General features: G+C 45.1%; 1 pseudogene; it reads right to left on the bottom strand.

Moving 5' to 3' along the window:
- Nucleotides 1-2,376: 2,376 nt before the first annotated feature.
- LOC124965768 (microtubule-associated proteins 1A/1B light chain 3A-like) lies at nucleotides 2,377-5,729 on the bottom strand (annotated as a pseudogene).
- Between the last annotated feature and the right edge of the window lie 12,669 nt (nucleotides 5,730-18,398).

The raw sequence follows: 18,398 nt of genomic DNA, 5'->3' as shown, positions 1-18,398 counted from the left end.
CCCCATGTAGCAGTAGGCCATGGCCAGCTGTGCTTCCCAAGAACTCAGCGTATTGCCCAATATCCTGGGTCCACACCAGCTAGAGTGAGTTCATTTGCAAAAGACCACGGACACTAGAGGGTCAGGATTGATAGGTGGTTGACTCTGAAGGCAGCCATCCACTGTGTGTGTGAAGCTCCCACGTACCAAGCAATATCACCCTCTGCCAGCCCCCTGGGCCCCCTCAGCCATCATTCACTTTGTACTTCTACGTGAAGGTCACAGTTGGTGCTCTTATATGACACAAGCACCAACGCAGCACCGGACCTGATGCCTTTGTCTAGAAGTTTCTCCTACCAGCAAGCCAGTGTGGTCACTTGTATTCAGGAGCTCCCATGGTGCTCTGCACACTGTGTACCCATCGCGCTGGTCTGTGATGGTCTGTTCCCTGGCTGCATGTACCCTTAAAGAGTCCAGGGTAATTCCAGATGAAAGATGCTTTTTAATGGAATTGAATTCACTCATTTTATTAGTCATGGTTCTTCAGAGAAGCAGACTAATAGTATGTGCATAAGACAGAGACAGAAATTGACACAGAGATGAATAGAGGATTTATTTTAAGGAATCGGCTCTCATGATTGTGGAGTTGGCAAATCCAAAATCTGTAGGGCAGGCTGGAGACCCGGGGAAGCGCTGGTGCTACCGTTCAAATCCGAAGGCTCTCTAGGGGCAGAATGTCCTCCTTCTCAGGGCTGATCAGTCTTTTTCTTAAGCCTTCAACTGATTGGATGAGGGCCAGCCATGTCATAGAGGATAACTTGCTTCACTCCAAGTGATTTATATGTGAATTCACTAAAAACACCTCCACAGTGACATCCAGACGGATGCCTGACCCCCAAACTGGGAAACACAGCCTGATCAAGATGAAGCAAAAAATCAATCATGTTCATTTTATATGCTTTGTTTGACACTTGGTAAATATTCAATAAGCAAGGAAGGAAGAGAGAGGGAGGGCAGGAAAAAGGAAAAAGAAATCAACCTGTTCTGAAAATGTTTTGGCAAATCACGAAAATTATTAAAATAAAAAAATGCAGTTTTCCTAATGCCTCCTTGAACGTCAATAGCCTTGATTATGTAAGTGCTGATGCAATCACTGAAAAATAGATCCCATCAAGGTATAAACTAGACACACAGCGGCACGTGTGCAAGGTGCATGAAGTCCACACCGGCTGGAAGGCCTTCGGGACCTTCGCCTGCTGGGTCCCGCTCTACTCTCCTAAGGGGCTGGACCAAGAATGGCAAGAGGCAGCGAGGGAACATGCCCCCGGTGACACATCTGACACATCTGCTTTTATTTGTCTCCCATTTTGTCCAGTCAGAAAACTTTTTTAGGGAATTAAAACAAGGAATACATAACTGCTACACCGACTACTAACCACCAAAGAGTAAAATTCCAAATACATAAAATCATCTCCAAGACTCAGTCTTATGTTCTAACCCACTTAAAAAAACATACAGTTGTCAAAGGAACTCCAGGTTGGGTTGCACCGGATACCCACAAAACAAGTAATGCTCTACCAAGAGTTTTCAGACTGCAGTCTTAAAACATCGCTCACAGGCTTTTAATAAGGGCATTTCAACTTGTATCGTTCACACTCATTGCTAATCTTCATTAACACACGCGTGTTCATGGCCTGCATAGCTTACCAAGCTGTGTCACTGCACGGTAGCCGAGGAAACCATTTCACCATGCAAACGCCAGCTTGAAGATTTAAAAGCAAGAATGGGCCCCCCCCCACCTCCCACCCAGCAGGTGAAAAGAACAAGAGTGAAGAACAAGTGCTTCTAGCTGCAATTGGACAGCGTCCTGTTTCTACCCTCAGTGGATGGATGAGTTTATGAAAAGGCAGTCGGGTTCCTGATCTCTATAGTTTCCATGTGCCCCCCAAAGCACACATGTTGGAAACATAATCCCCAATGCAACCGTGCTGGGAGATGGACCAGGTGGAGGAGTTTCGTCCTCATGGATGGTTAAACATGGGGAATGGGCTGGCCATGGAAGTGGGTTTGGTTCCCCGTTGCACTTGACTCCCAGCCTCCAGACTCTCTGCCTGGTCTACTCTAAGGAGCAAAATTAAATGTGTGACATTCTGTGTGCTGTGTAACTTGCAAAAAGTAACTTGAGTGCTGTGTGCTGTAATGAGGTAATGAGGTGGTGTTGCCCCAGGATAAGATTGACATTGCCCCAAGCTGGACCTGAGTAAGATAACTGACTTCCCCCGACCAAGACCGGCTGGCAGGGTCTGATAAAAAGGATTTAAAAGGACTCATGTTGAGCCTAGCTCCAGTCCCCATTTTACACCAATGACGCCACCGTTGCGCCAGGCCTGGAGAGACTCACTGACTTGCTCGTCGCTTGCTGGAATATCCGTCGTCCTGATTGTGACCCAGATGTTCCTGTGGAGGTGACCTCGGAGCTGCCTCGTCTTCCATGACAGCGGAATTGCCCGTGTGCATCCCACCTAAGACGTCTCCACCCGGCCTGTCTGCCGTGACCTCGATGTCCTCCTTCGCCTTCCAACCGTCCTCCCGGATCAGGACTCCAGCCGGAGGGAGGGAGCTCCCCAGTGAGACCTCCTGAGCTGTCTTCCTGAGTGACCTCTGGGAGTCGCTGCCCTTCGACTCAAGACACGTCACACAGGAGTGGACCTTAGGAACGGGTCTCAGTAAGGAGTGAGTCTTGCTTATTCGGGGCTTATAATAATTTAGTGATTAAGTAATGTGTGATATTGGTGTGACTAAAGTTAGAATAACTATAATAATTGTGTGATCAGCATCAAATAAAAACCAATTGATTTGGACCAAATTTATTCTCATTGACTCCTCCTTGCCACTCATGATGCCTGCTCTCTTGTTCTTCCACCTTCTACCAGGGGATGACACAGTTAGGGGACCCTTGCAGAGGTGCTCCCCTCCACCTCGCACTGCTCAGCTCCCAGAATTGTGAGAAATAAGTATCCGTTCTCCATGACGTACCCAGTCTTCTGCATCCTGTCACAGCAGCACAAAACGGACTAAGAGAGTGATCCCTCCAAACTGTTAGCAGCCAGAGCTAAAGAGAGTTATTCAGGACACTCGTTAAATCAGGGTGTATTTGTTTATTTTCCATTGCTATAAAAATACACCTGATGCTGGATACTTTGTAAAATAAAGACATGCATTTATCCCATAGTTTGGGAGTCGGAAACTGGGAACAGTATGGCACTGGCTCTTGCCAGGGCCCCCCTGGCTTCATTACATCATGGCAGGTGGGATCGCAGCAGGAGAGCATGCAGGGAGACACCATGAGACCCGAAGTCAGAGAGGACCAGGGAAGAGTCCGTCATGATTTTTGTAGCATTCCTCTCAAGACAAGTAACTAGGGTCCTGCAAGAACTGTCTCCATCCCTTTCAAGGTCAGGAGGGAAAAAAAGGTTTCTACAGAACAATCATGTTCCTAATTGAAAGTCTGAATCCCATAGCGCACTTCATCAGAAGAAATCTTTTTCTCAAGGATGGACACTGTCACAGAGAAGGGACTTGCTCTGACTCAAACCCCTGCCCTTGGGACAGGATCATGAAGCAGAAGCAGCTGGGGCTCCCTGGCTCTCAGGGTCCACATCAAGGTCAGGTTGCACCCCATTAGGCAGGCCCTGCCTCTGAAAAGCCACCCTCATTGTGTCACATGCAGTGCTATTATGGTTTGGACCTGGATGGTCCCCCAAAGACTCATGTGCTTGGTGCCAAAGGCAGCAGTGTTCAAAGGCTCTTGAGAAGGAATTGGATCATGAGGATCTGATGTCCTCACTGGATTAATCCACTGATAGCTGCATGGACTACTGGGAGTCAGTGGTACTGGAGATGGTAGGGCGTGGTGGAGGAAGTAGGTCTCTGGGACATACCTTGGACGGGTATTTTTTTGTCTCCCATCCCTTTCTATTCCTCTCTCTCTCTCTCCTGCCATAAAACGAACAGTTTTCTTCCTTCATGCCTTTCCAAGATAATGTGATGTCTCCTTTCAAGCACAACCAACGGAGCCAGTTGACCATGGCCTGAAAAATCTCTGAAACCATGAACCAAAATAAATCTTTCCTCCTTAGAGTTGTTTATGTCACAGTGACGAAAAACTGCCTAACACAATGCTTTCTCAGAAATGCCCACATCTACGCCAGGCAAATATCAAAGCCCTCAGCCCCACGTTCTCCGAGCGTCAAGAGTGACAGGGAACAAGGGTAGACATACTTGCAAGATATTTCCAACCTACCACCTGTGATTCTAATGGCATTTCTGGTCTCACGCTTGAACACATGGTCGACTGGTTTAAGCCTCGGGTGACTTATTCATGCCATCTGCTCAGGACCAAACCAGTTTAAAAATATAAAGATCCATGAGCCAGGGATCCCCTCAGTTCTGGCCAAATTGGGACAACTAGCTCCCCTGCTCAAGTCTAGTGGGCCTCCAATGAAAGCCAAGGATTTGAGACCCCCCAAAATGTACACCCTGCCTGATTCTGCTGGCACAGAATTTAAAAACAGGAAGAAGGATTGCTGCTAGAAGTTGGGAGAGTGTTGGGGTGATGAGGTCAACAACCGAAAAGAGGTCTGTGGGTCCTGGGGGGCTGGCCGAGTTCTAGTTCTCCACCTGGTGCTGGCTGCCCTGGAGTTGCAATGTATGGGAATTCTATGAGCTGCTCACACATCAAGGCAACAGATGGATTTGAATACAGGCAGACAGAAATGGGCACCTCAGAGAATGGGGGTCCCTCCACGCAGATAGAAACCCTAGACTAAAGTTTGTTTTTTGTTTTTTGGCTGCCCAACTGGAAAGTTCCACTCATACTTGGGTTCCCAAACCCTAAGCAATGCTTTTTTTTTTTTTTTTTTTTTTTTTTTTTTTTTTTTTTTTTTAAGGCCTGTACAATCTTTATTCTGCAGAGGGATAATGACCACAGATCCATACACCATGTGGAGATGGGGGAGCCAAGGGCCAGTCTTTCAGGGGTGGACAGGTCCAGGCAGTGGGGCAGAGCCACAAATGGGTGAGGGGCAGGTGGGCAGACAGGCAGGGGCCTAAAAATAAAAGATAAACCACACAGCAGGGGTGCTGGGGGCCACTCCCCACCCTCCCCCAACCCAGCCAGCACCCAGGGGGTCAACCCTAAGGTGACTGGCCCAGAACCCACCCAGGGGCAGAGTAGGCAGGTTGGTGCCCCCTAACTAGGGGCCACACCCCTGCCCAGCCCCCCAGGGGCAGAGGCAGCTCAGTTCAGAAGTCAGGAGCTCCCTGGGCAGAGCCTGACCCGCTACCCCCCCCCCCCCCCCAACTCCCGGGCCATTCCCCCCCTACTGCTGGCTCGGAAGCCGAAGGATTCCTGGGAGGCGCAGACCATGTAGAGGAATCCATCCTCATCCTTCTGCTCATAGATGTGGGCGATGGGCATGGACACGCTCACCATGCTGTGCTGGTTGACCAGCAGGAAGAAGGCCTGCGTGGGGTTCAACCTCAGGCGTCGGATGACCTTGACCAACTCCTCATGTTGACATGGTTCGGGACCAGGAACTTGGTCTTGTCCAGGACAGGCAGCTGCTTCTCACCCCTGTAGCGCTCGATGATACCGGGACCTTGCTGGGGTGCTGGTCGCGGATCTGCTGCACCTCCTTACAGCGGTCGGCGAAGCTCCGCGGCTGCTTGAAAGGCCGGTCTGAGGGCATCGCGCGGGCCCGACGGGGTGCGCTGCTTAGGGATGTGGCTGCGGTTCCCGGCTCCGGGGGCTCCGGGGGCTGGAGGGCTCGCGCTGAGCCCCGCGGCGGCGGCTGCGGGTCACAATGCTTTTGTTTTAAGGAACAAGTACAGGACAAACTCAGGTCAACGAAGATATTAAGCCATCCCATTATGGGAAGAAGAAATTAAAGTTGTACACTTTCAATTGGGTTAGATAAAGGGAACAATCTAGAGAGGGGCCTTCTAATGGAATGTCAGCTCCTCATCAACAGAGCATGAAACTCCCAGACAAGAGACGCCATTGGTACCCCTCTCTGGGGACCCTTCCCTCTTCAGGAGCTCTGCTTTCTTTCTATTACTCTAATAAATTCTGTCATCCTGCTCTCTCTCCCTTGTGTTTATAGATTTCATTCTTCAAATTCGCAAGACAAAAACTCCACCCATCCATGCTCCATGCTACAAGTTGAGATGTGCACTTTGCTTGTAAGAAGCTAAAGGGAGAAGGAAAGACAAAGCATGAACCTTTGGGAACCATTAGGCTATCTGCAGTATTTAAAATCATAAGACCAAGTCCTGAGTGTGTACAGAAAAGAAAACAAAATCTCTACCCTGAGTTTATTGGGCACTCCACCAGCTAGGGTTTGGGGAGAACTCCTGAAACAAGGATGCAAGTGGGGAGGAGAAAGTAATCTACACTTTCAAGGGGTGCTTGATTCCATGAGAACCAAGAATGGATCCCAGGATCGGGGTATGTGAACGATCCTCGGTGACCTAGATGGAGGCAGATTGCGCTGGGTTCACAAGAGAACAGGAGTTACAAACATGCAGACCAAGCTTGTAAGAGTATTTCCTATGGACTTTACAGTGTGAAGCTAAGAAGGGATATATACAGGGTGAGGTTGTGGCCAGAAAGGAAGGTGGAGTCAGGAAAAGGATCCAGTTGAAGAAGAGGTGAGAGGTGTCTCCTCTCCCTTGGGTCTGCTAGTCTTTACTTTGGAATCTGTTTTAAAGCTAGTGATAATGACAGGTAGGTAGGTAGATGGTAGAAATGGGTGGGTGACATTAGATGACAGATAGGTGACCGACATGGTGGGTGAATGGTGGATGATAAATGCAGAGTCTAGATAGCTGGTAAGTAGATGACAGCTAGGTAGGAAGGTAGGTTGACGATCGGTAGGTAGATAGATGATGGCGGGAATTTATACCCTCATTATTTTAATCATTTTATTGATTAAAAATTACTAATTAGGAGGGACTGACCAGGGTCCTTGAAGCAGTGATGTTGGACATGAGGTTTGAATGCTCTGAAGGTTGGGAGAGGAGGATTCCCAGCAGAGGGAAAAGCACGTGTGAAGACTGAGTGGCAGGGACCTGAGGCATAGGCAGAACTGAAAGAGGCCAATGTGACCAAAGAGCAGGGAGGAAGTGAGAGTAGAGCCAAGGGGTCCCAGAGAGGTCCACAGGGCAAGCCAGGCAGGGCCTATGGACACTGAAGGGTGTGATCTGGGTGGCAAGAGGAAGCCTCCCAAGGCTGTTGAACAGAAAGTGATGTGGTCACTGTGTGGTGTGTGGAGGCAGGTCAGAGATGAACAAGAGAGGATACAGGTTCCTGTCAGGAGGCCAAGCCCAGGTCCGTGTCTGGGGTACCCTGGGCCAGCTCCTGAGCCTGTAAGTGAGAGAAGGCAGCTGTTTCAGGGGAATCACGATGTGCAGTAGGGGAAACTTGCAGACCAGTCAGGGTCAAGGGTGAGCTCTGGGTTTTCGGCTTGCCCCACTGACTGAGTGGCCACAGCCTGTGCTGGCGGGAGTGGACTGGAGGGGACCAGTCTGGGATGGTGAAGTGTGGCTTCAGTATTGCAGGGAAGCAAAGGTTCTGCAGGGCCATTGCAGAAGGCACATGTCACCAGACTCTATTAAATATGAGAAATTCCTTTTCCTCGCTGAGTCATTATGACACAGGTTCATCTTGTTCACCAATCCAGACCCCTGAACCACCAAACACGACTGCCTGAACTCTGAGCTACGTGTTTCCCACCCAGTTCTTCAACCTGTACCCCATAATCATGCTCCTTCCTGTTCCTGGTGGGTGACTGAGATGGGGGGAGAGTGAGGATACGCTGACCAGGCATAGCAATGCAGCAGTCAAGGCTGACCTGACCCAGCCATCTTGGGCCGTAACCAGCACGTGTGCTCCTAGGAGTGCTGTTTTCCCTGTATAGTCGCCCGGCAACCCATAAGTTGGCAAAACCACTGGAGTGATACACGGAACTTTACAACAAATTGGACCCTGGTGACTTCAACTAGGAATGTGCCTGATGTCTTTGGTACTAGCTTAAGATAAACCAGGTACATTCAAGTTTGGATGAAATCACTTCTGTCCTGAGTACTTTATAATCCCTGTCCTTCTGATGCAAATCACAGGGACCTACCTGTCTTGCTCCTGCCCAAGACTTGCTTCTTTCATGGAGTCTCCCCATTAAATCACATCCTGTGCAATCTTGGATCCTCTCGAGTCTCATAGAAACTTGGGCTGGTGCTTATACACTGGGGCCAGGTTTTTTCCAGAACACTGGGTGTCTGAGTTTCACCACTGACAGAACTGCAATATTAATCATATTCTTCTGAGAGAACTTGCTAAGTACACCAGCTGCTCCTTTACATTCTCAACCCTATTGAATATATGAAGGAATTTGCAATGGTTAGAGTTAGGCACCTCTGTAAGTGACAAGCAGACTCCAGTAACTTCTGCTCACTGTAGGTAGAAGTGGATTTTCCTCACATGGAAGCCAAGCCCAGAAGCATGAGCAGCACCTGCCAACAAGAAACCAAAGAGGAGAAGTCAATAAAGAAGCCAAAGGCACAGGTTGCTTCACTAAGAAGGTGAAGGGCCCTGACCTGCATCATGAGGTTAGTCACATGACCTCGTGTAACTGCAAGGGAAGCTGGGAAACAGAGTCCTCATTCTAAATAGCCATGTGTTCAGCTAAAATTACATTGCTCTGTGAGAACAGATTTTGCATGATAACAAACCACTGACTATAAGTCTCACCTTGTAATTTCTGAATGCTTAAAATAGTTTACAAGATAAAATAATTGAAATTCTGATGATGATTTAGATTATCTCCATTGATTCATTTCAACATTTTCAAAATGTTCCAATGGTTTATAATCATCCACAGTGAATTCTAAATAAGTTCCTGCATTTTATCTACCTCCATCCAACATTCTCTAAGTTTAAAAATATTATTGACTAAAATAAAACATATTGTAAACTAAACTTCAGTACTGACTTTGCTAATTTTTATGAGATATATGTCAATTAAGAATGCTTAACACAATAACTAATATACCACCATACTGTTGGCAGTCATTCATTGTGAACCTAAATGATAGGACTTTTTGAAATGTGTTTATTTTAGCTTTAATTCTGTTCCAAATTTCTGCACCAATAAGACACTTTCCTCTCGGTAGCTCCATCTGCTAATTGAAATTTTGTTTTAAGAAACCATGGTAACACATGTTTTGCCATAACACAGAGTGGAGGAATTATTTCCAGGTTCTTTGGGCAAAATTGAGCCTCTTGCAAAAAACAAAGACAATGAAAATATTGGAAGAGGTATTCTGTAAGAAAATCACACAGGTATTCTGTGATTGGATTGATGGACTACCACAAAGCAGCACCTCGCCTATCTTTATAAAATGCATGTTCTGAACTTCCAGTAAAGTGCATTGAGTTTGTTAGACTCTTTAATGTGGAGGGTCTAAATAGCATCTGTTTGAAGAAGCTTCTCTGGTTCTATGCTGCTGTCCTCTTCAGAGCTACCTGCCTATCTATTTCTTTCTCCATTGCCCACTTCAGACACCTCCTAGAGGAGTGTGTCCTAGGCTTAGATGTGCTTGCTCTGTTGTAGCGCTATTATGTGTGTATTCACGTGAGTGTGTGTGTGTGTGTGTGTGTGTGTGTGTGTGTGTGTGTGTGCATGCGCATGTTCATTCATATAAATGGTTCTCAGGTTTTCCCCTCTGGCTTTCCCTTTTGGGCACTACATTTAAAAAATTATTCCCCATGCATTTAAAAATATGCACCCTCTCTATTTTGATGATCTTTCCTCCCCAAGATCAAAACACTGCCTCATCCTACTACCAGCACCCTGAGCAGTGTTCTGCATGCCCCTTTCTCAACCTGCATGCAGATTCCTCTGGACATGCAGTCCGCAGTGGGTCTCAGGGACAAGGCCAACCACATCCTTCATTCCAGTCAATCTTACGGGTCAGAGTCCCTGCATAAAGTGGATGAGATGTTTTCCATGAGGGTAACTGGAGGAAGGTTTAATAGAGAATGTGTGCAAATATATGGCCTAGGGAATCCACGGGGACTGGCGCGAAACACCCTGAGGACACCACAGTGCTGCTGTGAACACCCCTGGGCTCAAGAGGAGGGGCTTATAAAGAGGACTTCCCTTAAAAAGAGAGCAGGGACCAGCAGCAGAGGGACCCAGCCAGGCTGTGGTATCCTGATCCCCTCTCCTGTCTCCCATTCTCCAGGGCTCCCCATTGCTAAGCCCACAGAAGAATGGCTCAGGGACAGAGGGGCAGGTGGGGACACAGGTGTGGCTCAGGCGTGGCTGTGTTCTGTGTTCTAAGCAGTGGTAAGTCCAGGCAGTATGAATTTAATTCACCAAAAGTTTCAACACGCTCACAACCAAGTGGGTTCTTGGGAGGCGGCTGCCACCAAACACAAACATCTGCAATTCTCAGGTGTCCCCTGCTGATCGATTGTGAGAAACATCTGTGAATAATGTGAAATGATGCTTGCAGTTCTGCATCTGATGGAGTGTCTGCCGTGACACTCATGGTGTCCAGGGGTTATCTGTGTGCATGTTCCATTAAAAAAAATATTACCCAGGATCCAGTCCAATCCGTTAAATCAGAATCTGGGTCCCAGGTCTTGTGTTGCTGTTTGTGTGTGAGCGTGGGCATGGGTGAGGGAATGTGTGTACACATCTGTGAGTGTGTGTATATGTGTGTGTGCATATGTGTTCATCTGTATGTACCCAAGCACGCGTGTGCATGTATGTGTTTATTCTTAAATCTAAAGGGGGAAAAATGTGATTTCTAGACATACTGTCATCAAAATGTCACCAGAGACAGTCTCAGGAGGATGAGTCCAGAGCAAGGGAGACCACAGCCAGGTCCTGAGTACCTCCTCTGTTCTCTCTTCTCCCTATGCCACGTTATCTACAGGTGACAGCAGGAGGCTCCAGAGAGAAGAGTCAGTTGCCTGGCCACAGGGCCAGTGCATGACCTGAGAGTCCCGGCATGGCTCCGCAGGTAGGTGACTCCACCTCCAACGCCATTACTACCCCCATGGAGGAGCCCAGCAGGGAGTGAAGGCATTTTTCAATTGTGCTCAGCAGGGTGTCCAAAGGGGGTGGTGGCACAGTGCCAGGCGTCCGTGTGGCTTCTGTCTGCAGGAACACCAGTCACCCCCAAACATAGCAGACTGGATTAAAGCCTGAAATGCATTATTGTAAACACAGTTTTAATGAGTTTTCTAAACAGAAATCATTCACTTGATGATTTTGAACTCACTGCCTTTCTGCTAAATGAAAATTCAGTTTAAAAACAAATATCCACTTGAAAGTCCTAAAAACGATTTTTTTTTTTCTCTACCCCCTGGGTCAGTCCACGTTCACCATAATAACTTGGGCTTGCTTGGTGGTTGCAGTGCTCAGAGGGTATTCTTGGGTGTAATTCTCTGCAGGTTGAGAGCAGTTCTGGAGGAATGGTCTGGGCCATGTGCTGGCCAGATGCCTCTAGAACTTGATCATCTTCACTCTCCCAAACATGCTGAGATGGCAGGCGACATAATCTATGATTAAGAACAGGAGGAAGAGTGAACTTAGTGCCTTGGACGGAGGTCCCCAGTGCTGAGCTGGACTGCATTCCAGATTGTCACAGGATTCCAGGTACTTCTCTGTTTCCCTCATCCTCCCTTTCTCTCTCTATTCAGCTAAACGAGAGCACCCGAAATGTGTCCAGTTCTTAGTCCTCAGACCCTGTGAATGTATTGCCTTACGCAACGTGTCAGCCAGCTTTCTGTCACTACAACAAATGCCTGAGATCTCAGCTCACATGTTGAAGCTTTTAGACCATGATGGATTGGTCCTGCTGCTTTTGGACCTGTTGCTGGGCAGCGTACCATGGCAGGGGCACATGGCAGAGCAAAGCTGCTCAGCTCACAGCTAGCAGAAAACAGAGGAAGAGGAAGAGCTGGTGTCTCATCACCTCCTGCAAAGGTATGCTCCAAAGACCTCTCACAAGACCCCACCTCTTAAAAGTTTGCTTAAAAGTATCGATCTTAGGCCATTCTTACAGTGAAGTAATCATGAATAAATGTGACAGAGAAAAATAGGAAAAAGCATTCAAAAAACATAATGAACATACAGGGATACAAATAAAAAAAGGTGTGTATTAGTCAACTCAAGCTGTCATAGCAAAATATCACAACACAGGTGGGTGGTTCCAACAAAGGTACTTATTTCTCATAGTTCTAGAGGTTGGAAATCCAAGATCAAATTGCCAGCATGGGTGGGTTCCACTGAGGGCCTGCTTCCTGGCCTGCAGATGGCTACCTTCTCTCCTGTCCTCTCCTCACATATGGAGAGACAGGGACAGACACAGAAACAAGGAGAGGGACAGAGTACTCTAGTTTCTCTTCCTCTTCTCATAAACCCTATCAGATCAGGGCTCTGATCTCATGGCCTCATTTAATTTTTATTTCCTCCTCAAAGGCCCCATGTCCATATATAGTCACATTGAGGGTTAGGGCTTTGACATGGATTCTGGCAAAGTACAATTCCATCCATAACAAGTCCATGCTATTTTTCACCCAAAAATTGGGGAGAAAAACTTTTAATAAAATTAACTGGTGGTCTGAGCATCAGGAAACTGACAGCTTCACACTTTGCTGAAGGGAATATAAATGAGTCCAACCATGCGGATGGTGTTTTGTCACTTGATATCAAATGCCTTCCTAGCTATTCTAATTCTGTGAGCTTATTCTAAGAAAATGATCAGGGATGTGCTTTAAGATTCAGATACAAGAATATTCAAGAGTCATATTTTGGAATATTTAAAACCTGGAAATACAATGTTCAAAATGGAGAGTTGGTTAAATAAATTTTATACAAAAAGTAAATAAATAAATCAATTATGAATAATTAAGTAAATTCATATAACAAAATCCTATGTAGCCATTTAAAATGGTGCTACAGAAGAGTTTTTGTCATCCTTATAAGTCACTAAGGGCCAATGCAGTTTTAAAAATAGTAGGCTTGATACAATCTCATTTTGGTTTAAAGATTGTGTGTGTGTGTGTGTGTGTGTGTGTGTGTTGCAGTGTATGTGTATAGGGTATGTGGTATGTGTGTGAGAGTGTGTGGTGGGTGTGTAGGGTATTATGTGGTGTGTGGTGCATGATATGTGTGTGTGTGTGAGGTGGCATGTGTGTGGATGATGGGCATGTCGTGTGTGTGATGTGACGTGTATAGCATGGATGTATGTGCAGTGTGTGTGTGCAGGTAGAAGAAATGAAAGTTGTAAATAAACTTTTTCATTTTTTATTTTTAAAAATTTGTTCTTTTTAGATACACACAACAGTAGAGTGAATTTTGACATATCATACATACATGGAGTATAACTTATTTCAATTAGGATCCCATTCTTGTGGTTGAACATGATGTGGAGTTTCACTGGTCATGTATGAATCAACATTTAAATACAGATAATATTTATTTTCTATTTTTGCTAGGCTTTATTTTCTGAGTTTTACAGTGAGATGTAGAAAAAATCGTTTGTAGAAGATTTCAAAATAATAATGTAGTCCCTGCTAAGGACCGTCCATGTCTTCATTTCTCCTGACCTTACAAATCATCTCCCCACTGGTTCTTTTACCAAAGTCATCAGACTGGAGGACTGGAAACTTCCTACACCCTCAGAGTCTCTCACAACCTGCAATAACAAACTTGATGTGCCAATTCAACTTCAGGAAGAACTATCAGAGCACTCTTCTCATTCTAGTGAGCAACATGAAGAGTTATGCATCCTGATGCCGCAGGGCTCCCGGTGAGGCTTGAAGTAACTTGAGCTCCTCATTAGCCAGGATGCAGGGACTGTGCTCACATCCTGCTTTGCAGGAGTCCAACCTCAGTGCCGTCATGGCCGCATCCACTTCCAGGTCTGCAACCTTGGTTGGGAGTCCTAGCTGACTGTCAGACCCATGCTCACACCCTGTGGGCTCTTCTGGGTGGCACTCCTGCCTCCCTGTGCTCAGCCTTGACCACACCTTCCCCACTTTCACACCAGCAAGTACCCTTGATGCAGACACCATTGACCAGAACAACCCGCAGGCAGCACTTGGTTCTTCCATGTGCCAGGAGGAGAGAGCAAAGGAGGAGGAACTGAATACTCACTGACCTCCACCATGCACTATCTCCTTCGATCATCATAACAGCAAGCAAAAGTGTTATTATCATCTTCATTTTGTTTTTTTGTTATAGTCATTAGTATTTAGGACCTTTGTTTTTTATTTTTAATTGGCATATAATTTTACATATTTGTGGGGTACTGTATGGCATTTCAATACATGTATGCAATGTACACCTGTTTTGATGATCAGGCTAGCTGGCATGCCCATCACCCCAAAGGTTGATCATTTTTTGTGTTGTAAATATTCAAATTCTCTCTGCTATTCAAAACATACAATTAATTGTTGTGAACTATCATTATCCTCCTGTGTTACAGAATATTAGAAGTTATTCCTCCTGTCTAAGCACAATCTAGACTCATTTTAAAATGAAAAAAAAAAAAAAATCAAGGCTCAAAGAGTGTAAATGTCTTGCCCAGCACATTGACAAGTAAATCCCAGAGCTGGAACTCTGAATCCTTGCTCCTTCTGCTACTGTTACTCACAACTGCCCCACTGTTTTGTTGTTGTTGTTTGCAAACTCCTGCACCACATAAGTAATGCAAAACGAAAGCATAGAACCAGCAGAAACTACTTGCTGGAAGGAAGAGTGCATAGAATCAAGCCAGATAGTAAACTAGATCAGTTCCAAAAAAACTATGGGTTAGGGAGGGAATCAAACTACCAGCCAAAATGTAGCTGACACTGGGGACAAGCCAAAGATAAATAACAGGAATCCAGACTGAGGGAGTCAAGAAAGATGTCAGCCAGAGCAGGAAGCTGAGAACAGACTAATGCCAGGTTAGATATCAGAGGGGAGGAATGTGTTCATAAAAGTCAAATGACTACGAACTCAGAGAATTGTATTGGTTATATGCTTAGGGCTGGGGGTAGAAGAAAGGGAGGTGGCATGAGGGGATTCAGAAAGAAAGAAAGATAGGAGAGAGAGAGAGAGAGAGAGAGAGAGAGAGAGAGAGAGAGAGAGAGAGAGAGAGAGTGTTTCCTTTACTTGAGATGCTTACTTTCAGAGACCATCATGTAGGGAAGCCCAAGCAGTAGTGTGGAGTCCCACATGAAGAGGAACCAAAGCCCCAGACAAGTTACAACTGAGCTACTAGCCAAAAACCAGCACCATGATGCTAACCAAATGAGTACACCCATCATTCTGCCTCAGCTGACACTGCCCGAAATAGAGATAGTCAAATCTGTCCAATTTCCTACCTGGTAATAAAATAAATGATTAGAATTTTTAAAGAAAAAACAAATGCCTCCTTACAACTTCAAGAGATTGATTCTATTCTTGAATTCATAGATGATGAAACAAAGACTCGGGATAATGAAATGCCTTTCCTAAAGAAAACTTCCACCCAGGTCTGAAGGTGAAGCTCATCATTTTGGCCCTCATGCTGAACCTGAGATTCGACACCAGCTGATATGCCACCATCTGTTCAGAACACAGCATGCACATGAGAGTGCCACTTTTCCAGGAAAAAGTCTTCTCTGGGGTCACCTATGGAGCCATCTGGAGATCCTTCCAGGATGTCTCAGATAAACACCTGCACATTGCCCTGGGTAGAGACCCAACCCACTATGAAGACTCCATGCCTCTCTCTGCACAAGTGTTTCCTACAAGCAGGTATGCCTTCCTACCCTGCCTTGCTTTTCCTTCCCCACTACCCACCCAGCATATACTGAAATGCTCTGATCTTGTGGCTTTTTTCCAGCCAAAGTTAATTTCTCCCTAATTTAGTTGTTTTGTGGTTCCTAATTCCTATAGTTTTGGTCTGGAAGGTTCTGCATCTATTAGAGACTTAATCCTCAGAGTGGTACTACTGGGAGGTGATGGAACCTTTAGGAGGTGGGTCTAGTGAGAGGTCTTCAGATCGGGGAGATTGTGAGACTCTGCTTTCTTCCTATTTTTCACATCCTGACCATAAAGAGAGCAGTTGTGCTCTGCCACCCTCTCCTGCCACGAAGTGCCACCACACACCTGAAACAACAGGGCCAATCAACCATGGACTGAAACCTCCAAAACTGTACTAAAAAATCAAACTCTTTGATTATCTCAGAAATTTGTAATGGTGACAAAAAGTTAACACATCAATTATTTTGCTATATAGTTTTATTAAAATATATTCGATTCTACCTTATAAAAAAGTTATCCTCACTGAGAAGTCATATTTATGTAACTTATAATTGAAATATAATCTGGACTAATTCATCTGTCAAATAAATCCTCTTCTTAAAAGTAATTCATCATTAGGTCTGGGAATGTAGCTCAGTGGTAGAGCACTTGCTTGGTATCCACAAGACCCTGGGTTCAAGCCACAGTACTCCACAAAGAAAAATTGGTAGTACATACGATGACAGGTCGTAACATGAAAGGTCCTGGGCATTTGCACAAGTCACATATCGTGCAACAATAAACAGTGTTTACTTACTGTATCGAACATCTCTTGGATGCTCTAACTGGTTTTCTGAATCTACCCTGACTTCTCCAACCCCGTGTCTATTATAATAAAAACTCTCTGAGGGCAAAGACATTGCCTTGGCTACTGCTGTACCCCTATGTCCAGAACACTAGTAGGTAGCCAGGAAATGCTTCATAAATACTGATCAAACTGATGATTTCATAAGGAGTCCTCAGTAGTCAAGTGACCTCAACCCTGTGAACACTGAGAAGTGGTCCATGAAGATAGTCGTATTTCAGGCTGTGGGTCTAGCTCAAGGTAGAGCACTTGTCTGGTGTGGCTGAGGCCCCAGGTTTCCTCCTCAGCCGCTGTGAACAAACCAACCAACCTCAAAAAGCAATATTTGGAAGTGGAGTAAAAATTGTAGTCTCTTCCAATCGATTTAACCTATAACATATACCTTCTGGAACTCCCTTTTCTGTTACGTGGACTGGAGATGAAGAGGAAAATTATCTTTAAAGAAGGCAAGAATCACAGGGGAATAGTGTTTTCAACAAATGGTGTTGGGAAAGTCAGACACCCATGAGAAAGAAGTTGGACTTTCACAGGAAGGTAACTGATTTTTTGTGGATCGAACTCAGAAGTGCTTTTACCACTGAGCTACAGCCCTGGTACTTTTTTATTTTTGAGACAGTGTCTTGCTAAATTCCTGTGACTGGCCTCAAACTTGAATCTTCTTGCCTCAGCCTCCTGAGTTGCTGGGATTAGAGGTATGGGCTGCCATTCCTGGCTATAAGTGATTCTGTAGGTAGATTTTGTAACCTAAAACATTGCTGAATCTATTTCTTAGTTTTAACATGCTCACACATGCGTGTGTGATCTTTAAGGTTTTCTACATATAAGATCATGTCATTTGCACAGTTAATTTTTCTAGTCATTTCTTACCTTTCATTTATTTTTCTTGTCTAATTACTCTAGATAGGACTTCTAGTGCTATATGGAATAGAAGTGGTAATAGCTGATCTTCTTGTATTGTTTCTCATCTTAAAAACAAAGCCTTCAGTTTTTTCATCATTGAAAATGATGTTAGCTGTGGGTTTTCCATATGTGGTCTTTATTATGTTGATATAATTTTTTTCTAGTTTGTTGTCTTTTTGAATCACAAAGGGTGTTGAATTTCGTCAAATCTTCTTCTGCATCAATTGAGATGACTATGTGGAGTTATGTTTCCTACATTCTGTCTATATGATGTATCACATTACTTATTTTTGTATATTGAGCTAAATTCCACTTGATCCGTAGTGTATTATTCTTTAATGAGATAATGAATTGTTTGCTAGTATTTTGTTGAGGAATTTTGCATAGTATTCCTCAGGGGTATTTATCTGGGGTTTCCTTTTTCTTTGGCTTTAAGTATTCCCTCCTCTTTAATTTTTTAGGGGGATTGGTGCTGATTCTTTAGACTTTTTTTTAAGAATTCACTAGTGAAACCATCTGGTCCTCAGCTCTCTTCATTGGCAGGTTTTGATTACTGATTCAATCTCCTTACTAGTTATAGGTCTGCTCAGATTTTCTACTGCTTATGATTCAGGATAGGTAGGCCATAGGTTTTTAGGAATTTATAATTTCCATCTAATTGATCCAATTTGTTGGTGTGTGATTATACATAGTATTTTCTCATAACCCTTTTTATTTCACTTTTTTTCAGGTCACTATTTGGATGAAAGGTCTTTTCTTCCTTTCACTTTCAACACATTGCGTAAGTGAGTCTCTTGGGCTGG

This window comes from Sciurus carolinensis, chromosome 15 (genome assembly GCF_902686445.1).
Source record: "Sciurus carolinensis chromosome 15, mSciCar1.2, whole genome shotgun sequence".
Taxonomy (NCBI): Eukaryota; Metazoa; Chordata; class Mammalia; order Rodentia; family Sciuridae; genus Sciurus; species Sciurus carolinensis.
This window is presented reverse-complemented; position numbering and strand designations above follow the sequence as displayed.